The sequence below is a fragment of the Parus major genome, chromosome 1 (assembly GCF_001522545.3).
Source record: "Parus major isolate Abel chromosome 1, Parus_major1.1, whole genome shotgun sequence".
Classification (NCBI taxonomy): domain Eukaryota; kingdom Metazoa; phylum Chordata; class Aves; order Passeriformes; family Paridae; genus Parus; species Parus major.
In genome coordinates, this window is record NC_031768.1 from 74,990,930 (window position 1) to 75,010,165 (window position 19,236).

Here is a 19,236-nt window from a genome sequence, read left to right on the forward strand (position 1 = left end):
ATCTGAGGCCATATTTGCAATCAAATATCTCACCTCCATGTAGAGTTTGGCAATGCAAGAGTGGAAAAGGGAACGTCCTACACACCTGGGATATAAATGGAAGGAATTTTAACCAAGTCACTTAACAGCCAATGGCTCTAATATACTTTCAATGGGAAAAAGAATTAGCTGGGACTGTTTGCTCAATTTCTGCTTAGATTTGGCCCAATACTCAGCTCATGCTAAAGTTTGATGTGTGCTGGGAGCAGTGCCATTAGGTCAGAGCAAGAACAACGTGTAGGCAGGACACCATGGCCAGAGAGGGCTAAAGGTCATCGTGTAGCCACTGCCACCTGCAGCTTGCTGACTCCTGCAAGAACAAATTCCAAGCTCAGAGTTATGAATATGCCCCTTACCCAAAACGTTTTGGAAGCAGATCCAACAGCAGCTGGACTGCTGAGCCTTTTGTGCTTGATGTGATAAAGGGCATAACTTTGGTGTGGCAGAGGACCGAGGATGAGCTCTCTCACTGTCAGCCAGTAACTTGCACATAGGTACACAATGTATAAGTTCTAAATTAGAGAACTTGTGATTAGAAACCTCATGAACTAAGCAATGAATCAGTGAATCACTTGTTAGATTAGTCTGTACCAAAAGGATTGAGTTCTTGTTATGTTTGTTTTCTTTTCTTTGCCATTAAGCTTATAAAAATAAATTTAATTTACAGTGCAAATTGCAAATTTGAGATCCAAATGCACTGTAAAAGTAAGGCTCCAAGTGGGCTGTTTCCAAATGCTATCACAAAAAGCTAATTTCATCACTTTGTGGAATTAGTGTTTAGAGTGCTCTGCAGTGATGCTGCTTATCATTACTTCAGCCTGGGCTTTGATCTTAAGTAATATATGAAAACAGTGATGGATTTACTTCTTGGAACTGTGAGCTTCATAAATTAATAGATCTAGATCTTTTAAGATTTGTTCCTGCTAATTAAAAAACACTGAACACAAAAACTCTCAACAAAACAAACCTAAAAAAACACAGAACAGAAAGAAAAAATAATAAAGAAGAAAATAAAGAAAAGAAAAATAGAGAGACCGGTTGAATTTCTGACTGAATCAAGCATATGAACTGGAATGGTAACACGTCCTATGCAGCCAGAGAGTTTTAAAACTATAAAATGGTCTTGAAACCATTAGGCAGTGTTGGTGACACAGCTGCAAATGCGTGGGTATATGTTAACTAAAGCTTCTCTGCCTCTGAAAAATGCATCTTTGCTTTTGGCATGTCACTCCAATGACTATCATGTCCATTTTTTAGTAAAAGAGAGTGAAGGACTTCTAAGTGGTGCCTCTATTTGGGGTGGCTGTGTCCAGTTCTTAACACCTGGCTGACAGGTACAGAAGCTTATACATAAATTGTAATTATGTTTGTAATGCTTGACAGATGATCCTTGAGATGTCAGGTTTCATGTCAAGTGCCTGGATTTTTTATGCTTATGTGCTGTGTGCAATTTCCCCAAAGACAAAACCAGATAGAGGGACCAGATAGAGAGATGCAGGAATTCTCTAGTCCATGCAGCCCTCAATACTGCTCTCTTTTGGAGCTGCAAAAACCCCCCAAAAACAGAACAAAAATAAAAGAAAAAAACCCAAAACAACACAACAAAACCCCCAAAACAAACAAACAAAAACCACAAACTGAAACAAAACAGAAAAAATCTCACCACTAAAAAACCAACCAACCAAAAAAAAAAAAAGCCAACAATAAACCAAATCAAAAATACTAACCTGAAATTCACTATTATATTAGGAAATTGAAAGAGACGTGCTAAGAAATTATATTTTTAGGAGATGAAAACTGCGTGTTAACCTCTGCTCAACAATTTGATATAATAAACTCTCCTTCTAGAGCATGTTCTTTCTCTATAACCTTTTTTAAAAATCTGCTCTTAGCTAAAGAGCTGCCTCTCACCTGATGCCAATTTAGCAGAGCTGATGGACATTCCCAGTCCCTGGGAAAAGAGGTTTGATCCTTCCTTAGCCCAGTTGTGCACATAACAGCACACACAGCTGCAGAGGAAACTTCAGTGACTCAGGTGTGTGTTGTTAAAGGAGTTTTTAACAGCTGCTCATGGTGCTGTAAAGAAATTCCTGAAATCTCAAGTAATGTGCAATTTCTGTAATTCAGTAATAGAGCTAAGTTTAACACCAGGCTAGAAGGAATACAGAAAATGCTGCCATAATGGCAGTGAAATGCATTGACAGAAAAATCATAAACTATTTCTGGAGATGTTATTTGCTGATTAAACTCCAAGCACACACTTGAAAGACTAAGCTTTTAATCAGTGAAAAGTAAATTATCATAACTAATAGTAAACAGTAAATAAACATAATGATAAAATGTATAATTTGAAACTATTTTGCATGAAAGATAAACAAATAAAGAATCGGTTGTGTCTTATAGGATTTGATTTCAGATTTTGAACATCTGGAATTCCTTGATGCTTTCTCATAGAATAGAAATGACATTTCTAGAGAAGGAGTAATGTCAGAAAATAAGATTCTCAAGCTGGACTCTAGCTTTCTTGTGCAGCTAGAAGTAGGCATCAGCACAGTAAATTACAGGGTGGAAATACAAAAGTAAAAGTTTCCCCATGATAAATCTGAGTATATAAAAAAAGAATTAAAAAATCAATATATATTGGAAGTGTTCAAGGTTGGGTGGGCCTTTCAGCCACCTGGTCTAGTAAAAGGTGCCCCCGCCCATGGCAGGGGAATTGAACAGGGTTATATTTAAGGTTCCTTCCAACCAAAAATATTCTATGCATCAATGATAATATTTCATATTTCTCTCAGTGAAAATAAATTAAGATCTAGGTGCTATTATAACCTAGTATGCTTCAATAAATTTCTTCACCAGTTTTCCAGACCAGACTGGGGACAAATACCTGATGGAGGCAAGAAGGCAATAGGTTTTCTGGGAATACTAGGTACAATATTAATTTGGGAGATAGTAGGAAACAGAAACACTACATAGTTGTGTGGTGAAAAGAACTTTCATTTCAATTTGCCTTTATGGGATAAAAGAGTACCTAAATCAGGTAACATTGTTCAGCTAAGCCTGGCACTACAGAGCAGCCAGAGATTGGCCTCTGGAGAATCCACATGAAATATCTGTTTAAATGGACTAAGATAGAGGCTGTATTCAAGGAGAGTAAATCACCATAACATCCTTGTTACATATATTGGCTAAGCTACTACTTGAAGTATGAGCTGTTAATCTTTTGCTTCTGGTGACTCTTCTCTGTGCCAGCTGCTGCAATTCAAAATGTACTTGCTGGTGAAGTGGTGAAAAAAGATTAGAGCATGCCCAGGTGTAAGCTGCTCAGGGCTGTGAGGCTGTTTTCCAAGACAATTTCAGACTAGCTGGTGCTTGCAGACAACTCTGAGGCAAGGGTGAAATGGAGTAACCATAGGAGGGATTAAACCATGTAAATAAAAGCTGAAGGGGACCAATGTTATAGAGCTTTTGTATGGATGAGACAATTTAGCCATCTTTCTTTACTGTGTGCCTAGTATCAGTAAAGGCTAGGAAACCACAGTGTTGAAAACAATGCCAGATTTTTTTCCATGAACTTTAGACACCCATGTTACGAGAAGTAAATGGGTGAGAATTAATCATCCACCATTGCAGTAAGCAGGCAAAAATCAGCTCCTACTTGACATCTCTGCATAGAAATTTGCCTTAATTGCAGTGACTAATATTTCTAGCACAGCTGTGCTGTGTCCATGCTTTTTGAAGAGGTGCTTCAAGGACTCCAGTGTTTACACCCAAACCTCTCTTTAGACAATATACAGGCATCCATGCTGGATGTTGCTATGAAGGGTGGTCTTAATTTATTTATGCCCCTACTTATTTATGCCCCTACTTTTTGTCCCAGACTATTTCTTGACATGGTTTGGAATTAAATTAGGAAAACCTGGCTATCACACAGTAACACTTTTAATGAGAAATCACTGCTGACTGAACAGTGTGCTTGAAGTTAGAGAGTTTCCAAGGAGGGCTGTCATTCAATCTGACTTGAAGAATATATTTGAAGATAAACTTGTTTAATCATGAATGCTGATGTCAGTATCTGACTAGCAGCAAAAAAGGGTCAAGTTTAGATATAAAGGAGTCACTGCTAACATGCTGATTTGTGCCTCCCAGTAGTAAAAGGGGAAAGAAGAAAACGAAACTAATATTTTCATACTAAATGAGCTAGTTTTCTTCATTTATAATGCCTAAAAATTGGTTTAACATCTAGTTTTTACTACAGGGAAGAAGAGAAGTTTGAAGACATGGACAAATGAAGTAACTCTGACCTCACAGCTGATCTTGAACACCACTTATGGCGCTGGTTGTTGCCTGGTGTCAGTCACCCCCTTGCTCCACACTCCCTCTTCCTCCTCGCCCTGGTCATCACAGATCCACTTCTATCAGGGCTCTACTAAAACACAGCTCTCCACTGGAAGAAGTTCAAATTCCTTCTCCCATTTATCTTCTGAAAGGTCTCTTTCCTCTACCCTTCAGTGACTGATGCTGCTGTTGCAGGGCAATGCCCAGCAAGGGAGCATCCAGCTTGCTCTCACACTGCCGTAAGGGGAGCTGCTCTGCAGGCCAGCAGCGTTGCCTTCCTAACAGCACAGCATGTGCAAAATTCATGGGCTTTAGGCCTGCCCAGTAATGTCTTTTACTTCTCTTCCCTTTAATCCATCAGGTAACAGTGGAGCTCTCCTCTCTAGGGCTTCTCTGCCATCTGGGCTCACTGCTGGGGAGGGAGATTTGGGTTCTTGTCTCTGCTTTAGGTCCGTGCTTTCAGACTTCAGTATATACAGGTCCTGGGGGAACTGGACTCATGGACTTCCTGGTCTGCTGCAATTTTCCTCTCTTCCTTATTGAACTGCCCCTCTATAAATAGACAGATGATAGTGAGGTCCACCAACAATCCCAAAAAGTGTCAGTCAGTACATGTTTGTACTGATAACCAGATGTAGCTACTCGGGTGTTCTTGTAAACAGCAATAGAAGGGAAAATGGAATTTTTTGATGTGCTTGCTTCTTCTTGGAAATGTTCACCTATTGGTTTGAATATTTAGAAAATCTTAAGATTGCCATATTGACCTACAGCTTTATCAGTCATGAGGTGGAGCAGAGCATGTTTATGGAGAAAGTACAGAAGCTGTAAAAGAAAAGTAACAAATTTGAGTACTTTTTTACACAGAAGTTCTAAGACTTATTGGAAAATCAATAGCAAATCATTTGATGTTTGTCTATCTGTTGTGTGAGTATTAAAAGAAAAATCCTCTTACACAGGAAACCTCCAGGAAAATGTGTCCTTGTTTAAAAATATCTCCAAGGGCTGTGCTGCAAGGGGAGAGAGTAAGGTGAACAGGAACATAAAACCAGATAAGAATAAGGTGGTAATAATTAAATTTTAGCTAAAAATCAAAAAGGCCTTTCTTAAACAGGCCACAAGAGTAGTTCTGGAGCAGTGAGGAGTGAAATATGAACCTACTTTTAGGTGAAATTCAATAATAAATTTATGATGGGTATTATATGATATAGTGCATTATGTAGCCTAAATGATTCAGGAAGTCTTCTTCAAGCTTACTTCAAATTATTTGAAGTAAAGTATTCTCTGAAAAATTTTTATAGACCAACTCCATAGTGTGCCATATATAATTTTCATTGACAGTGAGCAATATGTAATTTGTGAAGCATCTATGTCATCATTTATACAGCAGCTGATAAAAAATTGTCAAAGAAAAGATGCTGCTCCAAGTTAGCCATAAATATTTCAGTTTTGAAGAGATATGATACTTTTTTTCTTTTTAGGATTTTTGGAGGCGAAAAATGAAGATGAATTAAAAACAACCCTTGTACTTGCATCACTGAAAGTGTTTAGTACTAAATATTTAAAAAAATGGAGCAAAGAACTGCTCATGCATATGCTCTGAAGTCATCAACTACACACATGTACATGGAAAAGTTGTGAATGGGTTTGCACATGTGTGTGTTTAAATGTATATATGGTTCATCTCAGGGCAGAGGGGCATGTTTCAGTCTGCTGTTATGGACCAAAATCAAACTTGAATGCTGAATAGGACTGTGGTAAATGTTTTTTCCACATTTGACTAAATTATTCCTTGAATGGTCCGTAAAGCATGTTCAATAGATGCAAAGCAGAGCTTCCTGCAGATGTCTGAAGCACTAAGATGCTGTTCTCACATAGGAAACAGTAATTTTTCTTAAGAACTGATTTCTAAAATGCCCCAGAGATGAACATAAAGCCTTTTAATCTTTCAAATGGACACCAACCCGAAGGAAGCTGTTACCATGTCATGTATCTCAGCTGGAAACGAAACTTATGTATGGACAATCAAAACCTGAATTTCTGCAGTAAAGAAGAAAGGAAAAAATGTTTGGCTAAGGGTTGGGTAGTGGGTGTTCATCACAGCATCATTTCTTGCTAAGAAACTATTAGAACATAGTGCAGCTGTGCCTAGAACATGATCTTCACAACACTAATTCAAAAAAAAATACTCACTGGATTTTCTGGCTTGCTCTGGATTAATGTCTATAAAAATGTAAATAACAGAGGAAGAAGGAAAATAAATTAATTTGATGATTGTGAATTGCTTTTCTAACACTAATATAGTTATCCTAGACCAACATCATCTGCCTTAAACCAATTAAAATACCCAAAGGCATTTTAAATGGGATTTTTAATCTGTCACTATATTATGTAATAAATATGAGAAACACATTTTAATGAGACTTCGCTGTGGATCATCTTGTGGCAAATTATCGCCTCCTGCACTCACTGCACAAACTGGAAATATGAAATACGATGCCTCAGCGTGGAGGTGCTTTTTGCAAAGAGAGGGCAGCACACCAGGACTTGCGTTCCAAATGGGGGATGCGAGGAAATGACACATCCTCTACCACACCTTCGTCAGGAGAGCAAAATTAGGAGTTTGGTGTATCAGCAGGGGAGAGTGGCAAACCTTTGCAGAAGCTAATCAGATGATAGCTTTTAAATGGAAAAATAGGTTAAAATCTTCTATTAACTGATGTGTAGTAACTGATAGTTGAAATTCAACTCTTTAAACTGTATCAGCCTGAAAGGAATATAATCAGGATGATACTTGTGCTTTACTTCACAGGGTGGGCACCCCTGCCACAACTTCTTTGTCTGTACTTTGTGAAATCAACAGCATGGAAATTTTTTGCAACAAAATATCTTGAGATATGTATGGGATAAATTATTTTAGTTGGAAATGAATCACACTCCTACAGTGAAATGCCTGTCTGAAATTGCTTAGTAAGAAATAATATGGAGTCAGTTTTATGGTGATGAAAACATCACCCTGAGAGAGAGAGAGTGGTGAGCATAAAAGCTCTGCTAGCTTTGACACTCATGAAAGGTGGAGAAGATTTACTCACCCATCACTGAATCTGCAACTGGTGGGTTGCAACATGAAAGCATGAAGTCTGAGGGCAGCTATCCTTCTGATGGTGGATTTTATGATTGTTTTTAATAGCACTCAGTGATCAGGACAGTTACACTGCTTAAATAATTAGATTTGTTTTGGATGCCAACAGACGAGGCAGATGTGCAGACTTACACTAGAAAATAGAGTTAACCCTTCAGAGTCACTAGGGTTTGCCAAGAAAATTAAGATACCTCCACATCTCCATTCAGGCTGAAGCTGATTAAGAATGGAGAGGGCTCTGACACTGCAGCCATGACAAAGGCACAACATGAAATAGAAAAAAAATATGATCCAAGGTGAAAAACGACTGAGAGCCAGCATATATTTGCCATATATACTCTGGAACTAACTTAGTGTTTTTCATATAGGGAGATGAGATTGGAGGTGATAGTAGCAACAGATTATATTATTTGTCTGGCCTTTGTAAATGACAGCTGTGTGCACAGCATGAACTGGAGGACTGAGGCAGTACCCTTAATTCAAAAGAATTAGGGCTAGACACAAAAGGTGACACTGCAGCAAAAAATAAACAAGCAGCCCAAAAACACACCCAATATTTGCAAATTTTTATTTTGAAAAAGAAAGGTAAAGAGGCAGAAGCTGTGCCATAAATAATGATATTAGTACAACAGCTAAAAGCTGGGCTGCATAACACTGATTTTACAATAGAGGATGTGATTATGGATAATCATATGGTAAATACCAGCTGGGAAAGAATCTGTTCTATAACAATGCTGAGGAAAAAGGTGGATTAGATGAGGGTGAAACTCTCAGTTTTGTTTACAGTGCAGCCACTGGAAGGGCAATAAGCTGTGTGAGGACAGTCCAGCAGACAGGACACAAAGCTGTACAGACTAAAGGTGAAAAAGCTCAATAACCCCAGGTAAAAAATCTAGAAATGCTGCCATGGCCCTAGAACAACCCAAGCCATGGAAGATGGGATTCACGATGCAAATAAAATGTGTCAGTTAAGACATTAGTAAATATTTGCTTAAGCATTTGTCCAAACTTCTAGTAGAGCCCACAGAGATTAAAAATTTAAGTTGGTTACTGATATATAAATATTTAGCCCTCTCCAGTTTCATGTCTCACATGAATGTCTCCACTACCCAGAAGAGATATAGATTGGAAAGCATGTGTTTGCAAATTTGTGAGTGTTTAATGCCATTGTAGGTCAGTGGCTGTTTTTGCTGAACTTCCTTTAGCTGTACCAGTGAAGAATAGATTTCTAGTGGGTGCCAGTCCTTTGTAGAATTCATTTGATATCACTAGAGCACCTCAGATGGTATTAGGCATCCATGGTGAGAGAAATTTCTGCCTCTAGCATCAGATCACAGAGTTGGGAAAAGAGCTTGGGGCAAAATGGGAGCTCTGGTTTCCCTAGCTGCCTCATATTAAAAATCTGGTACTTAGTATGACAAAATAAAATACTTGATCTTGGTATGTCAGCCAGTACTGGTATTCTGTTTAAGAGCTACAAGACAGAGAACTTTAATGTTTTTCTCTAACATCTTAGAAAGAATATGTAAATGCTATGTTCAGATTTTAAAAATTCTGTGAAGAAAGACCCTGTTTTAGATAAGCCTTACATAAGCAACTGTGTCATAGAAGTGGTCAAGAGTCTTTAATATCTCAGAAGCTGGATGACTGGAGCAAAACAGGCTAGGGAAACTTGTGTGAATGATACCCCTCTCCCAAAAATAAATTAAAAACCATAATCTGGACATACCATAAAACAGACCAGCCCTGTCTGTGAAGGAACGTGCAAGATGTGTTGCCTGTCTCTCTTCACCCCGTGCTGTCTGTGCATTTCTCTTTGCCCCAGTCCCTAAATGAGCAGGTGGTCTCTGTTGGAGGGAGGCAGGAGCCTGCAGAGGAGGAAAGCAGGGCTGCAGAGGTGTCTGCAGTGAGAGGTTTGTCCTGGCTGCCCCTGAGGCCCAGCCGGACACTGGCTGGAACAGAGGGAATGACTGTCCATCGCGGATGTCACAGCTCTGTCCTCCCAGCCAAGGGAATGTGCTGACACTGCTGCGCCTTCTACAAAATCCTGTTAATGCCAACTGAAGGATTTCTTCTGCACCATGGATGTACTCTTGCTGAAGTCATGGCAGTACTTAAATACTGCTCTGCTGATGAATGCAGTTTCATCAGGATGATTAAGTAATGAGCTTAACATACTAAAAACACAACTTCATGTGTGATAAAAGCGTTAGGCATTGCTTAGATAGCATACCTGCAGTTATTTCAATGAAAAATCCAGGTGTTACAAATTACCAGCTTAGAGAATTTGGCACAGTGAAAGAATGACATTCATTCTTAATTAAACTAATCTTTCTACTGAAGAGCTAATATTGGTCTACCAGACTACAGATTCAATTTTAATTATACATTTCAAACTACTAGGCATTTTTTTAATGTAGCAAGTGTGAAACAATATCTGTAAAAGTCCTAGAAAAGAGAAAGTTTGTGAAAAATACTAAATACAAAAAAAGTTACTGTCTTTATCCAGATAATATTTTTGAACCCACACCTACACCTCACTTATGCACAGGAGGCATGGCACTGGGAATAGAGATGATGCAACAGAATCTCATGGACCTCTGAGTATAAAATATTATAAATATTTCCAATCCAGGAAGTCTCATTTTTAGCTGAGCTACCTGGGCCTCTTCACACTCTTGCCTGTGTAGGTTTAAAAAAGCTTCTCTTAATCTCCAAAGAAGGACCCAGTGATGTGAGTTCACAAATAAGCAAAAACTAAGCAAAGCATCTGTGCTTTCATTTTAAGTAATGAAAATTACTTGGACTTCATGTAAGAAGATTGTACTTATGGACAAATTAAATTCAAAGGATTTAATGGAGGAAGAATGATTTTTATGCTTTTTTTAGGCATATTTTCCTTTATGGTTCTTTCTCTGTATGAAAACTGTAGTTCAGATCTAAATTTTTTTCTTTTGCTCTCAAAATGCCCATATACTTTTTCCCATAGGAGCTGGCATAGTGGGAGCAATTCTCTTTTTGGGAAATCTGTATGTTGCTTTTTGTGCCTCTGTATTTCTTGTAAGCTACACTATTGTTAGTCTTTTTAGTTATAGCACCCCTTTTATACCATGACATGTTTTTTTTTTTCCAGTTACTGGGCCACACATGAATCTGTCATGTCACTCCACTAATTTTGAGTTTTTTATAGGAAATCTGTGTATTTTCAATGCTCCACTCTTTAGACAGTTGAAATGAACAACTTTTGGCTAATTCCTGTAATTCAGTCTGTAAACTAGTCCTAATTACAATTTGCTATAAGTAATGACTAAGATGGCAATTAATTGAATTTGTCAGTTTTAGTGAATTTAGGTACTTATGAGATACAGGTATCAAATTATGAACTTTACAAGTCTAAAAAGAGCTGTCATGAAAGCTTATTATGATAGAACAGCAACTGATAAGATCATCACATATTTATTTACAATTGCAAGTGTATTAAAAACCAGATTTCTCCAGGTATTAGTGCCATATGATTTTAAGTAGTATTAACATTTTTGTTTGCTTCAAAACTGACAGTATAATATGTTTCATGGAAGTATGTAAAGAGACACTGCTCCATATCATGGTCATTCCAACCCAATTTCCTAGGCAGTGTAGAAGTCTAGAGCCGTATTATTAGCAAAGTTTTTCTACTATCTAACATGAATCTTCCCAGCCTAACAGGAACTTTTCTAGCCTGCTACTACTGGAATCAACAGGCATGAACATGAAAAGCAATTTTTTTTTCCTTTCTTTTATATAAACCATTTATTATCAGTCTCTTCTCTGAATTATCCCTAGTGTTCAAGTGGTTTTCCTTAGAGTGCAGTTTCCAAAGTTGAGCACAGTATTAGGGCAAAACATTTACCTGTATGGTGCAGAGAGTAAGGGCTGCTTCTTGTGTCTGGCAGGCCATATTCTAACACACACACACATTTTTAACAATTAAAATGGTCATAACTGATTTCCAGCTTGTGGTGTCCCTAGAGTTTCTAGGAAAATATTTCTAATTAATTGTTTCCTTAGACACTTGTAAAATTCAATATCCTGAAATAAATACCTAGTACTTATTCCTGTTGAATTTTGTCCTTGTTTAACAGAACCCTCCACAAGAGTTCATTTTGTATTGCAATTCTGTTTCCAAGACAGTTCTTTTTTCTGAGCCTCTTGTTACCTGAAAATTTAATAGCACATACTTTCTGTTCAGTTTTCCAGGTAGTACAGGAGGTTATTGAAGAGTACTAAATCCAGGGCATGTCATAGAATCTCAGAATTATTTGGGCTGGAATGGACCTTAAGGGTCATCCAGCTCCAAAGCTCCTGCCGTGGGCAGGGACACCCTCCATGAGATCAGGCTGCTCTAAGCCCCATCTAAACTTGGCCTCCAACACTTTTGGGGATGGGGCATCCACAGCTTCTCTGGGAAACCTGTGCCAGTGCCTCACAACCCTCAAAAGAAAGAATTTCTTCCTATTATCTAAACCTACCCTCTCCTTGTTTATAGCCATTACTCCTTGCACTATCACTACATCCCTACCGGCTAGTACAGCCTTCTATTTCAATAATCAACAAAAGATTACTATCTGAAAGAGGTTTTCTAACTAATGCTATATCCAGCCTATGGTAGTTGTACCATTTTTTAGAAAAGTGAGGCCTAATCCATTGTTTTGCCTACCAAACTCTATGCAATACTTGACAATCACACAAATGGCTTGTGCCAAAACAAGGGCTTCTGCCTGCAGTGCAGTCACGGATTGAGAGTATTTGTTCTTAACAAGTTTGTGTTAGTATGTCTTCATTTAAGATCTTAGTTAATTATTTTTAGCAGAATTTCTATGGTAAACTAAGTGGATTAGTTTGTAAATGCTTGACTCTTTTTTTTTAAGGAAAGGTGCTATGTTTGTCTTCTCTCTCTATTCCCCACAGCTGCTCAAATAGGGCAGGCACTCCTCCGATGCTGCTGTAGCCAGTTCTAAGTATCTTAAGCTGACATTTATCAGGCATGCTCCTTCTCTACTCCATCCATTTTAAGCTGTAGTTTTAGAATGCAAAATGAATGTGTGAAAGCATTACTTGCATTTTACCATATCCTGTCTATCTGTAGCTTTTGTCAGGACACGGAGCACGTGCAGCAGTAGTGATAGTTGGTGGTGTAAAAATAAACGGGTTCTGCATTCAGTTACTTTTCCTGACATGTTCTGTGGGTTGAAACATGCATTAGGATGTACTGCACTAGGACCTAATGGACCTCCTTCCAAACTCCATTATTCTTTAAAAAACAAACAACAACAACAAAAGAAACCCACCAAAAACCCCACCAAACCAAAAGAAAAGCAAAAAGAAGACTAAAGGAGAATGTTGCATTTTGCACTGCAAGGACAATATTGATTTTCAAGTGCCAGCTGGATTTCTTTCTGAATTAGGAAGTCTTTAATGTAATTGCCTGAAACACCCTAATCTAACTGCAAATTCCTTACTGAGATTGTAAGAAGGTAATTAGAAAGTAGTTTGAGTTTATTTAATGTGCTAAATTCACTATTCCCTGTTCCAATAAGATTATGTCCAATTAAAATGCAATTACTTCTAGATTTCCTCAAGAAATGACTGCACAAGGGAGACATTTTCAGGCTTGGAGTATCCTTTTTTGTCCCCATTCACCATTTTCTACCAGGGTATAGTGGAATCTTGTTTTTTTGGTGGGTTTCTATTTGTTTGGCTTGGGTTTTGTTTTGCTTTGTTGTGGGGGTGGCTGGTTGTTATGTTTTTTTTTTTCTTTTTCTTTTTTTCTTTTTTTCTTTCTTTTTTTCTTTTTTTCTTTTTTTTTTCTTTTTTTTTCTTTTTTTTTTTTTTAACTGGGGTTTTGTCTGATTGGGGGTTTGCAACAAGGATAAATCAGTGAGTAACATCAGCTGGTAGAAGTGGGAGTTACCAAAGAGGTCTTTAAACATTCAGAGGATTTTCAGCAGAAATAAGTAGATGCTTCTTTCCTTCTTGGCATCTCTGTCTTCAGCCTCCCTTTCTCTGTCTTCAGCCTCCTTTCTGTCCACCTTCTCAATTTCAGCATCCTTTCACAGTCTTTAAGGCTTTTTTTACAAACTTTCCACCACTCTAAGCTCCTATTCTTGTTGCTGTAAGGTATGAGCACAAAACTGAGGTCACTAATAATAAGTGAAAACCTATGGCAACTCAAATTTAATCAGTAAAAGCCAGCAGCCGGGTCATGAAGATCAGTGAACTTTGTGGAAAAAATTGTAGTGCTTTTTCTCTCACCAGACTGGACTTCTGGAAGTCTTTCAGCTAAAGCACTAGAAGTTTGTGGTAGCACTGTAAAATATGTGGTGACCAAATTTTGTTGTTAATTTGGGACATTAGGCTCATCTTGCATACAATACTTTTACAGACTTTTCAAATTGGTATTTAATATTTTTCACTTTCAACATTCTCAAAATTACAAAGTAATCCTTAAGGTGAATGTCCAGAAACAGCAGGAGTCATATGCAGATTTGGGCTATCTTTGGGGAAAAAAAAGGAAAAAATCTGAAGAGGAATTACTTATATATTGGAACAAAGAATGTAATTTTCACAGGATAACTGTAGCTAGGTGACCTTTAAGAAGATGATGCTCTACTAGGTTTGAAAACCAGAAGGGAGTGTAGCAGCTGTGCCAAAGCCAATGTTTAAATACACAAGTTCACTGAATATGGGCACTTGCTGTCTTTGTCTTCCACATCAGTGGCCTTATGTACAGCAAGCATGAGGCTCTCTGGAAATGGAAAATTTCTCTGAACTTGGAAGACTTGTCATCAAAGGTCCAAAATAGCCAAAACAGGCTGGGCTTCCTCTAGAAGACACCTAAATAAGGCTGATTTGGATGCCAAACATCAGAATATATCTAAGTGTAGAACAGACTATGCTATATGGATTTTTCTTTAACTTCCTTCCAAGAAATGATATTAGAAACATAACCATGTAAATCCATCACGTTTCATATCTTTTAGGTGAAAAGACTTGACAAAGGGAAAGGTCAATATCCTGACGAGACTAATCTCCATTTTGGTGTGCACACGAACAGTCAGTTTGTGTTGTTATGGGTGTGTGTGGTGGACATTACTGGCATTGGTAAAACTAAGCTGTGGGAAAGCTTAGAAGATTTGTATTCTCTTTCATATGCTCTTGCAAAACTCTGTGTGAAGCTTTCAGAACATCTATAACCAGATCATGAAGCACCAGACATACATCAGTTAATCTTGGCATATCTCCATTTATTAAAGGAAACATCAAAGCAGCATTCATGAGCTTTATGTGCTTTCACTTCCTAATAGCATGGGGAGTGCCCCTGAAAAGTTGTAGTTTCATTTAAGTACAGCCAAAAATGTTTCTTTTCTTTGCTTTTAGACAAAAGTTTTATTTTGAGGAAAGTAGAATTTCTTGTTGCATGGGAATGGAATGGACTTCTGGTAAAGTTGTGGACCTAAAGAAAGTTTCACAACTCCTTAAATATCAAGTTGGAGAAACATATTCTTCTCTTGGGCTCCATTCTCTCACTTTCCATTACTGATCAATGAACCTAAACAGCACTTCAGAGGCCAAAACATCTGTGGCAAGTGCAATATGAGAAAATGTTTTATTGAGCTTCCCATTGCCATTTGGAAGTCAGGCATGTTTTATTACCAAATACATCTTCCTCATACAGATGTCTCAGGACCATCAGTCTATTGCCCACAGTGACTCAGTTATCGATACTTCTGTTTCTCTGAGGAAGCCCTTTGACTGCTACAGTCCAAACTGTATTTTTCCTGTCATGATTATAAAGACCAGTGACTCACCTTCCACCCTTATTTGATTTAGACAATTAGATCTCTCTCCTAATTGTCAAGTTTCATTTCAGTTACTCTGCTTCAGTAAAAATCACATTTATTAATTGTTCTATTCATGATTTGGATGCTATAGAGCAAGACTTGTTCCAAAACAGTAATTTCCTTATGTTGAAATATTGGTCCTATATAATTTTAATAATTTATACATATAAAAATTAGTAAGTGATTTTATAATAAGGAAAGAAGAAATATTGAATAATGTATATAATAGTTCCTATATTTTGGTATATTTTCATGGATATCATCTGAGCCTACATCCTTTGAAATGGACACCAGTGTAAATTTGAATCCTTGCAAGCACTGTCTTTTCTTTTTCTTTCTCTTGCAAATTTTGTGATGGAGATGATTATGATAACATCCCATAAGAAGTTTAATAAAACTGAGCTTCCTATACAACTATAACAACTATTAGGCTATGCCAGGTTAATCTTCTTGAAATGAGTTCATAAAAAAATCTCCCAGTGAAAAGAACTTTTATAGATTTTCAAACCAAAGCAGAGTAGTCAGTAGCCTTGTCCAATAAATAGAACCAAGAAACATATTTGCTCAAAATATGTAATTCAGATTCATAGGTGATGCATAAATACATGTGAAAGTTAAGAGTGTTTTCATTTATGCATGCTTGAGGTCTGAGACTAAATTATCCAGAAAAGAAGTCTCTCAGGTTATCCAGCCCTGTTAATGCTCCAATAAGATAATTATTTAATCTGATAACATTTAAAAACTTTTAAAAGATAAAGTAGCTGTCTCGCTATTAGCTTGTAGCCCAAAAGAACAGTTCATAACCCAAAAGATTATAGTAATAACCACTTTCAAGTACTGTAAGTTAATGAATAACTCAAACATAAATGCACTATGATGAAAACAATTGAGGTTGCTAAGAGACAAAAATACCATGAATAGTAAATCACTACTTTTAACATCAGTTTATTCAAGCAATGAAGTCGTATGTATTCTTGTATCACTATCTCATATATGCATACCCAAGTCTGAGATTACACCCTGAGAATTTACAATTCAAGTGCATGTATTCATAATAACAGTGTTCTTTCACAAAAGCATTTCACAGCTTGAGAAAAGGCCAGGGTTTCAGTTATAGGAATTTATGTTCTCCATAAATCCCCAGTATATATCTCTGATTATGCATCAAAATGATGGACACTTTAACTCCAGCGAGAAAATTAATAGGTCCCTGTGCCTTATGCCTGAGAAGTAATTGTCAATTATACAACACTATTTTTTCCCAAACAGGAAAGCATTTGCTTTCAGTTTGTAACACTGCTATGACACAGAACTATGTCTGGAAGGCTGTAAATGAAACTAAGACCTAGCAAAAAATAATTGATGAATCAAAAAAAAAAATCCTATATTTTTGGGTGACATGTACATGTATTAAAAAACATTAAATATCTAGGAAAAGAAAACTGCCATGGTATTTTCTGTTCATTTAACTTTAATGTGAATTCCTGGGTGCTAAGCATTGACACAGAAAATCACTGCTACAGCAACTTCAGGCAGAGGCCAGTTCAGATGCCCCTAAATCAGAGGTTGCCACTGGGCATACCTTGGTGCTCTTCCACAGCCCCTAATCATTATGGTTTCTGAGCATCTCACAGTGTTTAGTGCACTGTGTCTCACAGGTGTTCTCCTTTATGAGATTGGGAAATAGTAGGACATTTAATTTTTCTGGTGCTGGTACAATCAGATGTTCAGGTACCTCACTGCTGCACTGAAATTCCTCGTCGCTGCCTCTATGTTTGATGCCTCCATGAAGTGCCTGGGAAGAAAGAATGATGCCTCAAAGCAGGGAGTGCCCAAAGATGAGAACAGCTAAAGCAGAGCACCAGCTGGGAAGCCAGCTAAGGTCAGCCTGTGGAGAAACACTGAAAACAGGATACATGATAAATGCCACTTCTCTCCAGGGCTGAGGTGCCTCTTGCAGGATGGCAGATAAGTGCTTCTCTCCACTTGAGACTCTCACCTCTGAATCCTACAGCAGGGATGGCATCTCTTCCTTCTTTCTGAAGCAGAAGCAGGAATAGTTTCTTCTTTTAAAACTGAATCTTTAGTCTTATGCTGCTGTTTTTGAGCAGTATCTTAGCACTTGCTTGGAATGTGGCATCCTCACATTTAATTCCCTCTTGCACCCAAGTGAGTTCAGACCTCTTTTTTCCCTGGAAACATCCTAGCTTTTTCTTGGGTTATGATATTCTCTACCTCTCTGTATCTTGTACTTGCTGAGCAGCAATTCCCAATGGGAGAGAGAGTGAGTTTCAGTTTCTGCCCTGCTCAATGGGGTGTGAGGAGTGGAGCTGCAACTGCTCCATGGCTCAGAGCCTACAGAATTAAATGGCAGAAAGAGAGGGGCCTATAATTCTATAAACTGCAATTCACCTACACAAGCTTTCAGCTTTGGTTTACCGCTAATTACAATCCTCCACAAACTGAATTATACATCATTATAGGTCATTATATTTTACGAAGGCAGCAGAATTTTCCATGAGTGAGAGTTTTGAACACCTTTGTGTGGTGTGGTTCTGATCACGGCACCCCACACAGCCTGGCCATGTGGAGTGCAGGAAAAGTGGCTATAACAGAGCCAGGAGATAATTTTAGACCTCTGACTCGTATGCATGGGCTGGGACCTCAGAGCCCCTTTGCAGTAAAGGCAGCCTTTGGAGAGCAATTGAGAACAGCCGTGCTGGGAGCCTCCTCCACTCCCACACGGGCTCCCACCTTAGGCACAAAGTTAAATGCCTCAAGTAAGGAGGGTGAGTGTTGCCATTTTCATTAAGCTTATTAGAAACGACAGAAAGGCCAAATCATCGTGTGCTGATGCCCTAGCAACCTTTTAATGTAGTGCCCTTGCTGTAACAGCAGAGAATTTAATCCCATAAGATTCCTCCCACTGTTTGACGAGAGAAAGGTTAGGAATGGATGAGAACAAATGTCCTGAGATAACAAAATCTTTAGGATTTTGCAATGGATTATTCCTCAAATAGTGAAAAGCTACATGGAAAGCCTGAAGTTAAATATTTCAAATGTCCATTTTGATGGTGGAAATTAACCCCTTCATGAAAAGTTCAACGCAGGATTCACTTTGGCTCCTCAATGTGTGTCTCAGCCACAGGACTCATCACTCCAGCAGCAACTTAGCAGCTTTTTGAGACACAAGGTGTGTTTATGAAGAGTTGAGTGGCTGCTGATGCCACTCATGGTCTCAGGTTTATTAACTTCTCTCAGTAACTCAAGAGTTTGGGTGTTTCTACTACCTTCACCTGAAATGGCTGTGGTCAAAGGAGAACACAAACCATATTTTAATTCTACAGTTTTGTTTTAGTACGACTGAGTGCAAAAATACATGGATCTTTACTGAGGCTTTAGAATGGGGCTTTTGAAAATTTGTAGTAATGCTACAAGGCAACTTGGGCTAACACTAAATGTGTTTGTGGGAAACTGGAAGCAATGTGCCCATCCTGGCAGGGTCTCCTTGGACCCAGAACTAATTCAGCTTAGCTCAGCTGATGATGTTCCTGTGATGATGTAGGTGATGTTCCTGTGGAAAGTCCGAATGGGATTTGAGATCCTCATTCATATTGATCTCCTAAAAGATCTTGCCATTTATGGGATACTTATGCTATGCAGTTTCTGTTTAAGGTGTTATAGATTATGTTCTATCATCAAGATTTCTGGTTGTTCTTCAGCCAACTTTTTCAAGTAGAGCTGTGGAAATGCAGATGTTTGTTCAGAATATCTTATCTGAGATGCTGTAACACTTCTTTAGTTTATAGCAGCAGTTTTAGTAAATATTCTTGTTTTGAG